Genomic DNA, 18,508 nt, shown 5'->3' on the forward strand with positions numbered 1-18,508 from the left:
AGACCTTGTGGATCACACCCCCTTTATCTAGTGTATGGATGAGTAGAAAAATGGGGATAAAAACTAAAGGACAAATGGGGTGGGATGGGGGGATGATTTGGGTATTCTTTTTTCACTTTTATTTTTTATTCTTGTTCTGGTTCTTTCTGATGTAAGGAAAATGTTCATAGATAGATTGTGGTGATGAACGCATAACTATGTTATCATACTGTGGACAGTGGATTGTATACCATGGATGATTGTATGGTGTGTGAATGTATTTCAATAAAACTGAATTTAATTAAAAAAAAAAAAGTGCTGTGTCTTCCTGTCGGCTTGACCCTTTTATTATAAAATGTCCTTTGTCTCTAGTAACAATTTTTGTTTTAAAGTCTATTTTGCCTGATGTTGTAATAGCCAATCCAGCTCTCTTTTTGTTACCATTTGCATGGTATTTTTCATCCTTTCATTTTCAACCTGTTTGTATCTTTGAATCTATGTGTGTCTTTTGTAAACATCATGAAGTTAGGTCATGTTTTTCTTTTTTAAATTCAGTCTGATAATCTATCTTTTGGTTGGTTGTGAAGTCCATTTATGTTTAATGCAATTACTGATAAAGTAGGATTTATATTGTCATTTTGCTATTTGTTTTCTCTGTCTCATGTCTTTTTTGTTAACAAACTATTGATTATTGTCTACTGTGTTAAACAGATGTTTTCTGTTGTACCATTTAAATTCCTTTGTTGTTGCTTCTTTTACTATTTTTTTCTGAATTCTTTTCTTTTTTAAAAAAATCAAAATTTTAAGTTTCTTCCAAACAAATACTATCCCCTCTGCCCCTTTAGTAACCTCTAATCTGCTTTATGTCTCTGGGGATTTGTTATTTCTAATAGTCTCTTATAAATTATATCATACAGTATTTGTCAATGAGTTATTTTCTTAGTGGTTCGTTTGGGACTAAAAATAGCATCTTAACTTTAAAATAATTTATCTTGGATTAATACTGTCTTAATTTCATAGTACACATAGCTTCGCTCCAAGTATACCTTTATTCTCTTCACCCTCCATTGTCCCATTATTGTCATATAAGATATGTCTTAATACATAATATGCCTCTAAATACAATTTTTAAATTATTACTTTATATGGTTGTCTTTTAAATGAGATAGTAGAAGGAAAGAGTAAAAAAAACAAAAAAAAAAAAAATACATTTATACTGTCATTTATCCATGTAGTTTCTTTTACTGGTAATTTTGTGTGGATTTAAGTTATCCCCTTCTGTCCTTTCATTTTAATCTGAAGAGCTCCTGGTAGTGTTTTTTGTAGAGTTGGTATACTAGTAACACATTCTTTCATTTATTATTCATCTGTGAATGTTTTAATTTCTCCATTTTTGAAGGAAAGTTTTATTGGATGTAAAATTCTTGGTTGGAAGCTTTTTTACCTCAAAATTTTTAAGATGTCATCCCATTGTTTCTGGCCTATAAGGTTTCTGATGAGATCTCAGCTGTCAATCTTATTGAAGATCCTTTATACAGTATAAGAGTCCCTTTACTTGATTGTACGCTTTGTATGACTGCATGGTATGTGAATACATCTCAATAAAATTGAATTATTAAAAAAAAAAGAGTTCCTTTACTCTTGCTTCTTTCAAGATTTTGTCTTTGTTTCTGACTTTCGTCAGTTAGACGATGATGTGTCTCTGTATGAGTGTCTTTGGGTTTATCTACCTGAAAATCACTGAACTTCTTTGATGTGTAGATTTCACCAAATTTGGTAAGTTTTTGGCCATTATTTTTTTTCCCTTTGTCTTTCTCCTCCATTATGTATATGTTGGTATGCTTTGTGGTATTCATTGATCTCTGAGGTTCCCTTCATTTTTGTTCATTACTTTTTTTCTTTTCACTCCCCCAACTCAATAATTTCTATTGACCTAGTTTCAGGTTTGCTGCTTCTTTTTTCTCTCAGCTCAGATCTCATATTAAGCTCCTCTGGTAGACTGAGTTATGTGCTCCAACAAAAATATGTTCTTAATCCACATTCCTGTGGATGTGGAACCATTTGAACCCCAAGGATTGCAGCAAGCCAGTGCCAGAACACTACAGCCTTCAGGGAGAAAGCCTGGTCTTGCCAAAACCTTGGTTTGGGACTTCTAGCCTTCGAAATCATGAACTAATAAGCGATGTTTTTAAATCCAACTCTTTCTATGGTATTTGCTATAGTAGCTCTGTAAAACTAAGCTCCTGTAGTTAATTTTTCATGTTGTTATTATAGTTTTCAACTCTAGAATTTCTATTTGGTTCTATTACATACTTCCTATGTCTTTATTCATACTCCCTATTTAATGTGAGATTGTTGTTTGACTTTCCTTTAATTCTTTAGATATGGTTTTCTTTAGTTATTTGTGCATGTTTTAAATAGCTGATTTAAGCCTTTGTCTAATAAGCCCAAAATCTGGGCCCCTCAAAGTATATTGCATTCAGCACTGGTATTGTACCCCCTCTCCCTCTGAGCTTGTTGTTTTTTCTGGGTTTTATCATTGTTGTTGCTTTTATTATTGCTGCTTATTTATTTAGGGACTTTCCAGGACTCATTCGGTAGATTATATATTCCCTTTGATGTGCAATGTGATTTCTCTGTAATTTAATTTTTCTTTTTTACTTCTCACTTTTAAGCCTGGCTTCCTAGATCACCCTTGTGTCAGTGTAATTTAGTGGTCAGCCCGTGATGGGTTGGAAGTTGTCCTTAAATGCCTTAACTGTGTATCTTCCAACCATTTCCAAGGTGTCCTGCTTGTAAGGGCACACCTTCAAACTTCAGGCAGTTTAAAAGAGTCATAGGTGAATGGGATCGTCTCTTTCCCCAGGTCTTTCCCAGGCATGTGCATGGCCTTGCAAATGTGTACAGACTTTTCGATCCCCAGGAATATGTTGGAGTTTTTCAAAGTTTCCTACACTCATCTTGTTTTCCAGGAGTTCCGTTTAAATTTCTAGCCATGCTTTTGTATGTATCAGCTGAAGTCACAGTTTTAAGCAGCTACAACATTGCCAGCAGAGTGCTATTGTTTCAGTAGTGCCCTGGGAGTAGGCCTTTTCTTTTCCTGTCAAGTTCCGTGTTAAACCACATAGCCAGAACATTCCAGAGATAGAGATTTTCCAGGGAGTTGGAAGTTTGGACAAAATATTGACTATATTCTAAAACTGATGCTTTTATTGGAGTGCCAAAAGAGGTCAGTCCTATCTGTTGGCTGTGAATGTGTTTGCTTTCATGAGCCTACTATGCCAACAAGCTGGGGTAAAAGAGGAGATGGGAATAGGCTCGTGCTGAGATGTCACGAATCCCACCAGCTTGAGGTTCAGTAGTTTCTCTTGGATAGATGACTTTCAGGTTGTCTGTGGCTTTGGTTAATTCACACATTTCTGAAATGGTTAATTTTAGTTGTTTTTCCAGTACGTTATGTATGTTGTTTTTGTGAGAGAGTGGTTCACTGAAGTCCCCATGCCACCATCTGGAGGTTGGTATTTTCTATGATGATTGACATAAAGATGCCATAATTGATGTTATGAGATTAGTCCTGATAATCCCAAGGGAGAAAATGATGGAGAACCTGCAAGCATCAAGGAAATGGAGAAGGACCTTTTAAGGGCCAGGAAGAGTTCTGGGGCCTCCACTTGACTCTACTGAAGATGTAGACTCTTGTATATGAAGTGATCTCCATGAGGACTCTTAAATGAGGAGTGGTAGTTATCTACATAGGTTTAAGGATACATGGGTGGAGAAAGGCTTTGTAGGTCAATCTTTGAAACTCAACTTACTTTTAATATGTTTAAATTTAGTGGTTTTGGGGAAGGAAGATGAGATAGACAAATGCTTGCAGTAGAATGTTACTCAATATAATGCTACTCCAATTTTTAATACGTAGGATGCCATTGCACTTGGGAAGGTAATTACCAAGTGACAGAGATTGGTTTCCAGATTGATTGGTAGAGTTCCCCTCTGTTTTGATCTCCAGTCACAAAAGTGGCTGTCGCTAATGTTGGTAGAAAGGACTTATGTTTGTGATGGAGACAGGATGCCTAACAATGAGTGATCAGGAATACTGTATTGGCTCTCAGATATAGTCCCCCCCGCCCCCCCCCCCCCGTATTATTAGGGAAGCTCTCCTAGGGACAGTTGACTTCATTTAGCTATATTTCAAATGGGTAGAGTCTCACATGGAAAGGTCAGATGACCTCATTAGAGCTAGGGAAGCCTCCTTTAAAGCATGCAATGGGTCTCTACAGGGTCTCAGACATGGGTGGGTTCTACTAGACTGACTATGACAAAGTAGGCCCCTCTTTATCTGTAGTATAAACCTAAGGCATTCCCTGACTGCCACATTTCCTCCTCCTCCACTCCACAATTTGAATTTGGATTAGGTTCTAATTATGCTCTGGAATTTGGAGTCATGGAACAAGTTCATCACTGTGGCATAAAATATTTTATCAATGCACACATAATTAAAATGGAGCCTTCATAAGACATTTTTCATCTTCTTGTGACAATCTCAAAATGAAATAATTGTAAAATTTTGGGCTAATAAGTTTGAAATGTTTGGGCTGAGGTCATCTTAGCTTTGGAAATCAACTTTGCTCAGAGGTAGACGGAGACGTTAAGAAGACCTCAGAGATTGACATAAGAAGAGCGTTAGAGGTAGAATCTTGGGACAAAAAGGTCTTACTTTTGCAGACAACTGTGAATGATAAGAAACAGAAAGGAAAGGTTGGCATGCCAATAAGAAAAACAAATTTGCGTCTCTTGTGGTTGAGTAGGGACAGGACCCAGGCTGAGTCTACTTGAAAGGGGCAGAGAAATAATACAGGTCAATTAAATACTGAAGGCATATCCCATGAATAATGAAGAGCAGATGGTGGAAAGGCATGTTTCTGCTGCTATTGGAATAGCACAAATTGCCCAAGGCCTGGAAAATTAAAAGATGAAGGGAAGATAACACAGGAAGCACACAATAAAGTACATATTAGTCTTCACTGGGCCCCTAAGGCAAACAGCTTCTGAAGCATCAGCACCTGCAGTTCAGTTCAGATATCTGTTGAAGGTAACTCTCCAGCTTGATCAAATATGAGAACTGAGGAGAAATTTCCCTTAGGAGGCAGCATTCATAGGCCCATGGAAAATCAGAACAGAAGGCAAGGGCAGCAGGAAAAATATGCCTTGGTTGCAATCTTGTTTGGGATGTAAACACAGAGAAGAGGGTAGCACTGTAGGAAGTGAGAGTATTAGGGTATGCATCTCATAATACCTTTCTAAGTAGACCTCTGGACCATATGACCTTGCAGAGCCAGGGACTTAGGGGAAAAGAGGAAATAGAAATGAGGATAATTTAGATGTATAGGCTGTGTACGAGGAGGAACATGGGATCAACCTGGTGACTGTAGGTTGTTCCATTCCATATTTATATATATTTGTATTTCAGAGGGCAGGAATACTTGAAAAGCCATTCTTTTATGAAGAAACTACACAAAGGTAGATATTTTTCCCTAACAGATATAGGAAGCATAGTTTCATAACCTGTTAATGGGCATGTTCTTTCATTTGAGTTTAAATTCACAGGTTATAGATCAAACAGCACAGATGGATTAGTATCTGGTAAAATATTAGTCAAAGATAACTTCTCTTTCGTTTCTTGTTCTTCTAGAATATATAAAATTTGTATTATGGTTTTTAGCTGGCCATAGCATATCTCTAGATTATGAAGTATATTGGTTTATTAGTTAAGATGGTTTTGGCAGCAAGTAAAAGAGACCAAAGTCAAAATAGCTGATAATAATAAAGTTGGAAGTAAAGTAGGCCTTGAAGTTGGTTAATTCAGCAGCTCAATGATGTTGCCAAGAGCCCAAGTTCTTTCTGTCTTTCTATTCTACCACTATCATGGTTTTGTGTTGAGGTGAAGCAAGGAGTAAGGTCCTGAGCATTGCTAGTTCTGAATTAGAGCTGGCCACAAGATAAATTTGCATGAGATTTGGAAGTTTGAGATGAAGCTGCAGCCTGTATGCTTGGAAGGTGCTGCTGTAGTTTGTGCATATTATCTCTGGTTGACTGGATCATGTCATTTGTATGATTTGTCTTGCAGCTTTTCCAGCCCTCATGATATCTTCTCCTTTAGCTTCACAGAATTCTGGGGCAGCTATGTGAGAACTGTTGGGGTAAAGAGCTGTAGTTTATTCTATAGGTCCCCTGCCTCTACAGTTTGTCTTTGATTTTCCTCACTTCACACCCAGCTTTTCCTCCCAACTCCTTATCCTGTTGGCTTGCAGGGACTTCACATCCACCAGATGCAGAGCCAAGAGCTTTCCAGAGGCTTCTTGGCTGGCTTCCATTTGTGTTATACAATTCTGAGTGATGAATGTTCAGATTTTAAACTAGGAAAGTGCTAGTGCTGCTAAGAAGTGGGGAAGAGACAGGCTAATGGTTCTTGATCCTGAGGCACATTAAAACATCTGCAAAACTTTCACAAAACATACCAGTGTCTGAGACCCACCCTAGAGATTTTAATTCAATTTTTTCATCATAGAGCCTGGGCATTATTTTTATCTTTTTGTAGATTTATAATGAATTTATTTCTTGGTTTGATTTCCATTTCACAGGATTACTGCACAAGGATTAATGAAATAAATTTCAGATGTTGTATTATAAATGATGATCTTAACATTAAAAACTATATTCTCTTTCAAGACCTGCATCTCAGCAGGTATTTTATTTTGATGAACTTTTGTGAAAGAGGCATCTGGCTTAGAAATCTTATTTTAATAGCAAATCCCTAGCAATGTTTTGATTTAGTAATGACAATGACAATAAAATATAAAATAAGAAAACTCCTTAGTCTAGAGTAGAATCCCTGGTTTAGGCAGAGATGGGAAGTATAACTAAATTTAGAAGGATTTCCATGAAATCTTCAATTTGTTATGATAGTTTTCATGGTTTATTCCTTATAAATGGTACTCCTGAGTCTTCCATTATGATATTAATGTCTTGTTTATTTGTTTTTTAAACGCAATTTTATTGAGATATATTCATACACCATATAATTCACCTGAAGTATACAATTGATGGTTCACAGTATCATCAGATAGTAGTGCATTCATCACAATAATCAATTTTGGAACATTTTCATTACTCTAAAATAAAGAAAAAAATAAAAAAGAACACCCAAAACACCCCATACCCCTCATCCCCCCTATTATTTATGTATTTTTGTCTTTATTTTACTACTCATGTGCCCACACACTGAATAAAAGGAGTATCAGTCACAGATTTTCACAATCACATGGTCCCATGATAAAAGCTATATAGTTATACAATCATCATCAAGAATCAAGGCTACTGGATACAGTTCAACAGATTTAGGTATTACCTTCTAACTATTCTAATATGCTAGAAACTGAAAAGGAATATTTCTATAATGCATAAGAATAACCTCCAGAATGACCTCTCGACTCCATTTGAAATCTCTCAGCCACTGAAACTTTATTTTGTTTCATTTCTCTTCCCCTTTTGGTCAAGACGGCATTCTCAGTCCCACAGTGCCAGAGCCAGGCTCTTCCCCAGGAGTCATGTATGTCCCGCGTTGCCAGGGAAATTTACAGCCCTGGGAGTCATGTCACATGTAGGAGGGATAGTAGTGAGTTTATTTGCCAAGTTGGGCTTAGAGATGCCACATGTGAGCAAGAAAAGAGGTTCTCTGGGGGAGACTCTTAGGCACAATGTTAAGGAGACTTAGCGTCTCCTTTGCAGTAGTAAGTTTCATAAGGGCAAGTCTGCAGATTGATTTATTAAATTGGGGATCCATAATGCTTGTGAGAATATCAGGAATTCCCCAGATAGGGAAGTTTAATATTCCCACATTTTCCCCCAGTCCCTCAAGGTGACTTTGCAAATACTTTTTCATTTTCTGCCCCACATAATCTGGGATGTATCAGGGTATTACAGTAACCTGTACAGAATAACAAGATCTCATTCCCTATTCTAGATTCCATGTAATTATATTGTTTAAATAAACTGAACTTGCCGGTTAAATTAGATAGTGTGCTATACAGAATATAAATTTTGTACCAAATAAACATCTCTTAAATAACAGTTAAACAGTCAGGAATAGATGTGACTGCTGTAAGAGCTTACAATCTAGGAAACTTTATAATAAGCCTTATTCAACATTCTGTACTCCTGCATTGTTGATTGACCAATCTCTGCCCATGTTCTATCCCCTGCTAACCTATGCGCTCGAATTAAATTCTCAGCATTTGCTCATTATAGTTAATTTACAGCAAGGCCTTACAATATTTGTCATTTTATTTCTGGCTTATTTCACTTGACATAATGTCGTCAAGGTCCATTTACCTAATTGTATGCCTCACAACTTCATTCCTTCTTGCAGGCACTCAATATTCCATTGTATGTATACACCACAGCTGCCCTTCTGTTCACCCGTCAGTGTACCCTTAGGCCACTCCCTGTTCTCAGTTCTTCCAAGTGTATACCAAATAATGGGGTTGCAGGATCATATGGCAGCACTATACTTAGCCTCCTGTGAAACCACCACTCTGTCCTCCAGAGGGGCTGCACCATTCTAGTTCCATACCAGCAGCCAATAGGTATATATCTCTATCTACTTCTTCTCCAGCACTTGTATCTTTCCATTTGTTTTTTAAAGAGTTTCATTCACACACCATACAATACATCCTAAGTGAAGAATCAATAGCTTCCAGTATAATCACATAGTTATGCCTTCACCACCACAATCAGAGAACATTTCCATTTCTTCTGCAAATAAAGAGGAGGAAAAAATAAAAGAATAAAGAAAAAAATAAAAAAAAGGAGAAACACCACTATCGACAACAAGAATCTCATAACTCTCCCTTATATCACCGTCTTTTGACATTTAGCTTTGGTATATTGCCTTTATTACAATTAATGGAAAAATTTTACAATGTTATTGTTAACTGTAGACCCTAGTTTACATTGATTGTATTTTTTCCAATATACCATCCCATTTTCAACACCTTGCAATGTTGCCATTCACTAGTTCTCCCTCATGTAAAAACTTTCTTACATTTTTACGTTTAATCGCCATCATTGTCCACTATAGGTTTTAGTAAGTTATATAATCCATGGGTGTTACTTTTTTTGAAAACTCACCAGAGGAGTCTATCAGAATTGAAATACATCTGGTTAGATTCTATTCAATAGAGATATTTAGGAGAAAAATTATAAAGAGCCCGTTGGCCAATCAAATATAGTTGAAAGCAAAAATAAGGAATCTGAAATGACTTCAGATTATTGTGTGATGGAAGGAAGAGTTCATGTGGGGGGAAGACGATGACTTGCTGAAATTGAGATAACTTCAGGGCATTTGTGAGTGGCTCCCTAGTAGGTAGTAAAACAGGAATCTAGAGCCCAGAAAAGAAGCTGTGTCTGGCGATACATAGGCAAGTGATGTAGGCATAAAATAGCCCAGCCCTCAAAGTCATGAATGAAATGGGCGATTTCAAGTAAGAAAAGTGATCAGAGTGAGAAGAAAAGGCTGAGGTGACAAATTTGAAAACTCTGAGAAAGGCGCTGTTGACTGAGGAGGAGGCAGCACAGTATCCCAGAATTTCTGTGTAAAGCCAACAGTTTTGGATGACAGTTTGTTAAGATTAAGAGATGGGGGTATTTTGAGAAATACTGTATTTTATTATTTAAAGGAAGGGGATGGTGCTGGACTAATAAAAAGCATGATGATTTGGTGAAGAGTCTCTTTGATAACAGAAATACTGAACTTTATAGATAATGGTTAAAAGAAGGAGGGGAAAAACTAATAAAAAATGTAAATACACATAGAAAAGAGGAAGAATGTTTTTAGATTTTATGTTTTTGTGCTATATATGCATTATACCAGTCCATGCTTACTTGTTGATGCTTATGTTATGATGTTTATGTGGTTGAATGAATGTTATAGCTATAAGCACATGTTTTAGTCATGGTAGGATAACTCAAAACCTCATTGGCTTTTAATCATAAAGGTTTACTTTTGGTTATGACATCATCCAGTGTGTACCAGTAGGGAGTAGTGACTGCTATCTCTTACAGCATCTCTACTGGATCTAGTTCACATAGAAAAGAAAGAGCTTGGAGGATTGCATGGGAGATTTTATGTGCCTTGGTGGAGTTCTGCCTTTATTCCACTTCCCAGAACTCAATTCCATGGCTTCTCTTGTCTTCAAGCAAGGCTGAAAAATCTAGTAGCTTTGTGAGAAAGAAGAGAAAATTAGTTTGATAAACATTTAGCCTATCTCTGTGACAGCATATTTTGATTTTCCTTTGTCAAAATGTTCCTGGACCTGTTTAAACATAGGTGAGAGTTTAGACTGTTTAGAACTAATAAGACTGATACTCTGAGTAGACCTGCATTGGAGAGGAGCCTCGCATCCCCACCTCCCAGACAAGTGCACATCCCATGTTACATAGTCTCACGTATCACGCTGCTTCATTAAGGGCCCATGTTACCCAACTTTCACCTGCACTCCAAGTTCATAGTGAATTCTGCACGTGTAGAATTATGAAACCAATATTATGAGAACAGATGATGTAATCTCTGCATATACTATGAAAATGCAATTGAAAATAAAAACAAAACTAGAAGCAAAACTCCATAATACCCTGCAAAGTCTTCCTGAAAGTCACTGCTCATGAAATTATCACTACCCCTGAAGAAGACACACATGAGCTCTTTGTTCAAGAAGCCTATTATGAAGATATTTAGAAAGATAAATCTCTATTCAAATGGAAAGCATAATAATTATCCAGAACTATAAAATGAGAAGTGACTCTGAATAGTTCTCAACAACTATTTATTCTGTCTGAAAGAACAGTGGATTCCTACACATTTCTAAGAAATACATATTTATTTGAAAATTTAAAACCTTAAGATTGTTTAATGATTGATGTATATCCCTCTCTAAAAAATTGGTGTATGATTTTGGTCAATATTCTTGCAAAATGAAGAATTTTGTAATGGCATTTAGTGACAACTGAATATTGGTCTATATTAACAATAAAATTGTTCATGAGTTAGTTTTCCTGGGAAATTCTTCTCAACAATTTGTACTTTTTGACAATATTATTTTGATAATCCAAAGTTCAATAGTTCTGTTACTGAGAAACAATAGATCTTAGTGAAATGCATTTGACCCTGCAGGCATTTTTTCTCCAATGGAATATTCCATACAGAGAACAAAAGCCATTCTGTGTACCATTTTCTTCATTTCTGTGAGAGTCATCTGAGTATTCAGTGTGATCAGTAAAATGAAATCTAATTTTAGTGTAGAGGTATTGTAATGCTGGATGGATAAAGAAAAGATAGAACTAGTCAAACTTTTTATTTTTATTTGAAATATCCAGATGTAAGTTTGGGTTCCTAATACTTCATTTAAATACTATAATAATTCCAGTAATCTAGAATAGAAATGGTTGCACACAGTATTAAATATTTTCAAAGAGACCAACCATGCAGCAGGTTGTCCAGATGTACTGTGTCACAGGGACAGCCCCTGATTCATTCCTGCTCTTATGGAGTAAAGCGTGGGGCCACCAGCACTTTCCCTGGGGGTGGCTGCGTGAGGACCTGCTGAGGGTTGCCTGCTGCTCCTGTGGTCAATGGGCTTCATTTTTTTTTTTTTTTAATCTTAGTCAAGATTTATTTCAATGCCTGGAAACTTTCAGACTAATCAAAATGGTACTACTTGTAATTTCTTAAATTACATAAATACTTCATATAAAACTTGAAAATGTTTATACTATCAGATTTCAAAAGCAATGGCTATTTAAAAAACACAAGGCAACAAAATTTCAGAGAACTTTAATAAACTTATGAGGGCATAATTAGTAGCAAAGTAGTCAAACAAAATAAACACAAAGCTGTTTTTACTTTGCATGTTTAACTCGGTCATAAAAGCACAGATATTTGTGGCATCTTTTGTTCAAGTATTTTATATCTAACATTAAATTATGTTTTCTAAATATTTTTATAAAGGAATGAAAAATGCCCCAAACTGCTGTTTGCACAGTTGTACACTGTAAAATGAAATACAACCAACTGAATGTGTCCATATTTCCCCCTAATTGAATGTGACTTTTAGATGTTTTTCTATATACTTTATTCTAATTCATTTATACAGATGAAGGAAAACTGATTTCTAATGAGTTGTTTTCATCTTTAAAATTACGTTCTATATACTGCCCCCCCTTTCCAGCAAATCCAGTGCTACAGTGAGCAGTGATGCAATGTACTATTTCAGGTGCCCAAAGCAATCTGTAACCATAATTTCCCAAATTTCTGTTTCAAATTTCTGCCTACATAAACAAAAAGATACAAATAGCTAAAAACCATATAGTTAGCAGGAAGGAAAATGTATGAGATGAAGATTATTTAACTATAATTTTATTATTTATGCTTTCCCTCCAAGCTACAGGCACTCTTTAGACTGGCATTGAACATACCCAACTGCCGAGTTAGGTTTGTTCAGGCATGTAATTACATGAAAAATAAATAACTTTCAAGCTCTTTCCTAGTTGAATTTGCTCTTAAAATGTTTTCAGGGGAGAGGAATCCCAAGGATTTTGTTAAGAAACTACCATATATAAATGAACTGCTATATGTTCAATTAAATCTTGAAACCTAAAGATTTTTTTTTCTCTTTAAAGTGCAATGCAGATATGCATGATCATCACTGTTCATATAGTGAAAGGATGGAATGGTAAAGACAGATTCAATCTCTTGTATGTGTACAGCTGTAAGCTAATCTAAATGGAAAAAAAAAAACAAAACAAAAACTCAACACTGACAATCGTTAAAGGAAAAAAAGAACCAATCAAGAAAAATGTTGAAGAACAAGAATCTCTCCACTTAAAAAGGAGAAAAGTGTTATCCGACACAAAAATGAGAAGTACAGATTTGAAAAATACTCATTTGCCTTTGTCTTAAAATACAAACAGAACAATAGTGGAAGGAGGAAATCAAGACCATTTAGAATTGAGGCAGGTCTATGTAAAAATGGAACAGAGTACAATGATTTCACCTCATGAAGGAAATGACTAAAATGAAATTTCACAAGTCTTCATGTCTATGATAAACATATTAATGTGAAAAGAAATCAATGCATAGTTATCAAAAATACAAAGTCTGGATTTTTCCTCTTAGGTTTATAATAGACTACCAGACCTGTTTAATGCATTTACTTCTATAAGCCTGCTCTGTTCAGCAGCACATGCTATATAAAGTACATACTTTCATACTGGCATTTTACCATGAGAATCATATGTCTCATCTCAAATTAGTGATATGCCTTTCATCTACTTACATGTATTTTATTTTCATCATAACAAACTTAACTGGTACATTTAGAAAGCTTTGAAAGAGTTTTTAATCAACAGATAACATAAAAAAGAAACTTGATTTTCAGTGAAATCTTTTTAGTATTGTGGCCTGATGGATTTAACAGTTGAAGCATAAATATAGTAATTACATTGTACTGTTCAATTCACAGCTATAGGAAAATGATCAATTTTTAAAATATAGCTGACATGAGACTGTGTAGTTATGAGCATTGAAATACTAGAAAACAGTGAATGAATAAATAAGATGATTTTTCAGCAGTGGCCATTCATTATTTTGCTTTTAGGAATCTGGAACGACTTGTCTTCTTTAAGTTGCAAATGTTCTGGTAATTCTAGTCATTTTTTAGCTTCCTCAATATCACCTTAAATTGCTGAAATAAGTGACTTTAAAGAATCAAAGTTCTTTTCTGGTCTGAGGTAGACAGCGATGGCCACATTGAACATTTCCCCACAGCAGTCCTCTTTGAGGTCTGCACAATGTGAGTTCCTGTGGACTTTTCCACATTCTTGTAGTATGAGTTCCATCCTATGCTCACCACCATCTTATGGACATCTCCACTTCCAACACTGGCCCAACCATAATAAGTGCCAGTGAGTATGTCAGCTGGAAGAGTATACTACTACTTGTTCAGGAAGTTAGCAGTGGGCATGCCCCGCTGCTTGGAGCCCTCACGGAAGCGCCGCACCACCGGGCCGCGGCAGAAGTAGGGCAGGTGCCTCACGGCGCCACCCGCTTGCGGCGCGGAGTCCCGCCCAGGCTGCGCGTTCGGCGGGATCGCTGTGTAGGTGGCGGCCGAACCCTCCGGACCAAGCAGAGGACACCGCAGTGAGCTCGGCGGCCTTCTCCGCGCACAAAGGGCCACGTGGCTCCGACGAAATGCCCCGGTGGGTCCCTCATGCCACTTTTTACTGGGACATGATAAAACAAACAAAAAATCTTTTCCCCTTTCTACTCCTTCCTGGTAACTATCACCTTCCTCAAAACCAAGTAAGCAAGCTGGGAGAACAGAAAAGAAAAGGATTTGAAAGAACAGTGAGAGAGAATATTGATCAAGAGAGCAAGTTGATCCATGTCATGTATAATCCTATTAATCCAGTGAGTTCCATATACTTAATACCATTAATAATTTCCTGCACGTTCAATATTTCTAATTACCTTCATATAAGAAACATTTCTAATTTATTTAAAAGATGTTGGTGTAAAAGAGCATCCTAGAGAAACTGGCATATATGGATGTGTATGTGTGTTGGAAAATTAGTGTTGACAATTTCTATAATATATTTTCCCGTTGCCTTATAACAGTTCATGCATTTTATTATTGTAATGCTTAAACTTATTTTGTCACTGAACTTTTTTCTGCTTACTTTCTCATGAAAAAAAAATGAAGATATTCTGAGGAATCAAAAAGTGATTTGTTCTCTTCATATCCTCAAAGCACTAGCACAGACTAGACTACCTGGTAGTTCTCAATATCTTTGCAGAATGAATAATATGCTTGTAACATAATAGTCTTTAACTTAATTTGTGTCACAACTCTGCAGGGTTCTCGATTCTATGAAAACCAGGTTATCTCTGCCTCTCTCCCTTGGCTGTGATAAACTAAAATAAGTCTGTTATTAAAATCACAATGAACACTTTGTACCAGTCTTACCAACAACACCTGGAGAGAATACCCAATTGTTACTAGTCTCCATGGAGTATGATCTAAACAAGCTACTTTCCATTATTTCATCACAATTTAATGGTTTTAAGTATTTCCATTTATTCTCCCTAGTATGAAGTAAAATGATTTCAAAAGATGACTTTTCAAGACTTACCTCTTTGTACCATGAGACATTTTTTTTCATCTTTCTCCAAGGTCTGTGGACTTTTTTGCTAGATTGCCTCAGCCTGGAAGACTTGTTCTGTCTTTCTATATGATAATAATTCATTGAAGAAAAAACTTATCCTTTAATATGTCAGAATGCATTAATTGTAATGGAGATTTTTCTCAAACTAGTTCATAGTGGAGTTTTGGTTTTGGTAATAAGGAAAAGCCCACTAGTCCTTATATATATATCAGTACATTTTTTGCTGTAACAGAAATCCACAGTCAGTGTATGCTTATATATGTCTTTCATCAGAAATATTTGTTTCTACAAACCATCCAATTCAAATAGATTCCAATCAGAGAACTATGAGGTCCATACGACAAGGAAAGCCTTTATAAATTTAAGTGCTTCTTCTGCCTTTCCTAATAGGAGAGAGTAGATTTACCAGATATAGTTTTAAAATATTACACTTTTGTATCAGAAGTAGTGGCTTAATACAGAGATGGCATGACATTAAAAACATTTAAAAGTAGAGAATTTTTGAATTAGGACATTCCTTGGCATTCTTCCAGTCTAACTCCTCCTTAGAGAAGATGGGGAAAATATTACTGAGCTCATGCATTCAAATCAGTTCCGTCAGTGGTGACAGGGATAGCAGGAGCCCATGATGCAAGCAACAACTTACGCTGAAAGAATAAATGCTTCATCGGCTTTGTTTGTGGGGAGGAAGAGGTTAAGGAAGATAATATCTGTAAAATGCCTACCTAGAACCAGGTGTTGAATTCTTTCAGGGGTGAAGGTGGTGTGGTGGTGGTGAGGGGGTGAATTAGAAATAAAATAAAAATAAGGGACAAGCTATAGTAGCAAGTAGAGCACATGGAAAGAGAGGTCCACAGTGAAGGAACAGAGAAAACATTTTGCTGAGTGTGTGAGGGCAATTGAAAGAGGTTTCTGTGATTCTCCATATTTAATCAAACTAAAAGAGGTAATTTTTAAAATAAAAACTAAATTTTTCTACTTTTCTTTCAAAACTTCAGGATTGTGTACAATGAGATCACCACTCCTTAAAGGCCGTTCTTGCCTGGTATATGTATACTCTGGGCATCAGAGTCTTGACTGAAATTGTAAGTTGTGACCCATCTGAAATGTGAACAACCTATCATGCATTCAGGAGGTAGCACAGAATAGTGCAGCTGGGAGTAAATATGCTGGGATCCACTGTCTCCTCTTCTAGGTATATAGATCACCCAAGAAAATGCACACACACATCCATAAAGAATAGGTAAAAGTTGCAGCATTGTTTGTGGTAGAGAGTGGAGAGTGGATCTCAAAAAATGGCGCTGAGTGCAAAGAAAGACAAGAGAAACAGAATGAGATCTATAGTAAAATTTGCATAAATCAAACATGCACAAACTGTGTATTTTGCAAATAGAATTGTACATATCAAACATGTTAGGCATTTATTTTCGCCTGGGAGGGTTATGGAGAGATAAATAAATGGAAAATAAAGAAACAAAAATATATTTCTAAGGCAAGAAGTATGTCTTGAAAGAACAAATGTCTGCAGTTAGTTGAGGTATATGACTTATTCCAACTTCTGTATCTGAGATTAAAAAAAAAGGAACAGAAGGACAAAAGGAAGAGAGGAGGAAGGACTGAAGATAGGAGAAAAAGGAAGGAAATTTTGTAATAACACATTGATGGATTCTTTTGACTACAGGGCAAGATGAATTGAGAGATGTTGCACAAGCCCTATAGAATAAATTTTACTTTTTACTGAACAGTTAATAAGAAGGCCATAAATATTCATTGTCTTCTTCCCTCCTTCACCCTTGCCCTGCCTGTTCTCCTTCACATGAAATAAATGACAAATAATGATCTTTCAATCATTGAGAGGGAAAGGGAAGGGTCTAAGGGAGTTACCCAAGACTAAATTTGAGCTATTTCTTTCATAGAAGTGGGTTTTGTCATCTGCCACTGTGCTAACGTTCTACATATGATGCTGCATTTTCCAATTCATTAAAAACTCTGTATAAAATTGGTCAATTATGTTTGAAAAGTGTGTTTACCCTATTAGAGAACATCCCTATGTGCAGCTCACACATGAAGTACCTGAAAAACAGACTTCAGATTATTTAGAAAAATTTGAAATGCAAAACTATTAACTTGCAATTTCTGACCACACAAAATGAAGTGTATTTGAGGAAATTATTTAGAATATTCACATAGAAAATGAAGTGGAGGTTGTCCAGCTGTGCCCCATCCTTATCTCCCTGCAGATGGGAGGCTCTACTTCCCAGTTGCTAGGAGTGCTGGCTGCCCAGACCTCAGCTGAGCCCATCTCTAGAGAATGCCTTGGACTGGGGAACTGCCTCCCCTCAAAAAGGCTCCCTCTTCAGGGGCTGCCTGCAGCCAAATTCCTGGTCACATGAGGGCCAGGACCCCATGGCTCAGGTAAGAATGACTTTGAGGGGCCTTTCTGGAGTTTACTGTGGGATCCCCTGAGGCCTTGTCAAAGGCCTGCATCACAGTTTAACTTCTTTCTCAGCCCAATCCTACTTTTTTCTCTGCCTTTCTGGTGTTGATTTGAAGTCCCCATCAAAGCTCCTTCCTAAAAAAAAACAAAGAAGCATTTGAAATGACTTTGATGTCCTGTTTACCAAACTGCCACAGTCGCTTAATTTTGTGAAATAATAACAGCAACAATAATGGAGTGCCCACTTCATGTCAGATACTGCATTAAGCAGTATCATTACAGAGGCTGATAGGATATGGCCCTTGGCCTGGAGACTGTCGCAGCGAGTTCAATTTCTAGATAATTCTTTAACCCTAAATTTCATTTCATCTGTATATATATATATGTCTTTGATATACCTGTTCTTATTTAGTCAAAAGAATGTTGAGACAGTAAATCCCTTGAATCTACTAGTAGGTTTGCAATATTCATTTAATTATGTGCTCTAAGACTAGAATCAGCAGAGACAATAATATTTATATGATGTAGAGTGGATAATCCAACATTTATTTTTGTTTTGTCAGCCATGATATGCTTTCAAATTAATCTTCATTCAATAAGTCTCCATCAGCTTAGGCTGCTAGGAAACTGGAAAAATCTTCCAGGGAGTGAAATTGGATCAGAGATGAATAATTCAGAGAGGATCAAGGTTGAAATGTTTGTATCAGGTTTTCTTCCTAAAATTTTGCACTTTCAATGTGCTCAATTCTATAAGCAAAGAGAATGAATGACCATGACTTTCTTAAAATCATTATAGAAGTATTTGTAAAT

Source organism: Choloepus didactylus, chromosome 2, assembly GCF_015220235.1.
Source record: "Choloepus didactylus isolate mChoDid1 chromosome 2, mChoDid1.pri, whole genome shotgun sequence".
In the NCBI taxonomy this organism is placed as follows: Eukaryota; Metazoa; Chordata; class Mammalia; order Pilosa; family Megalonychidae; genus Choloepus; species Choloepus didactylus.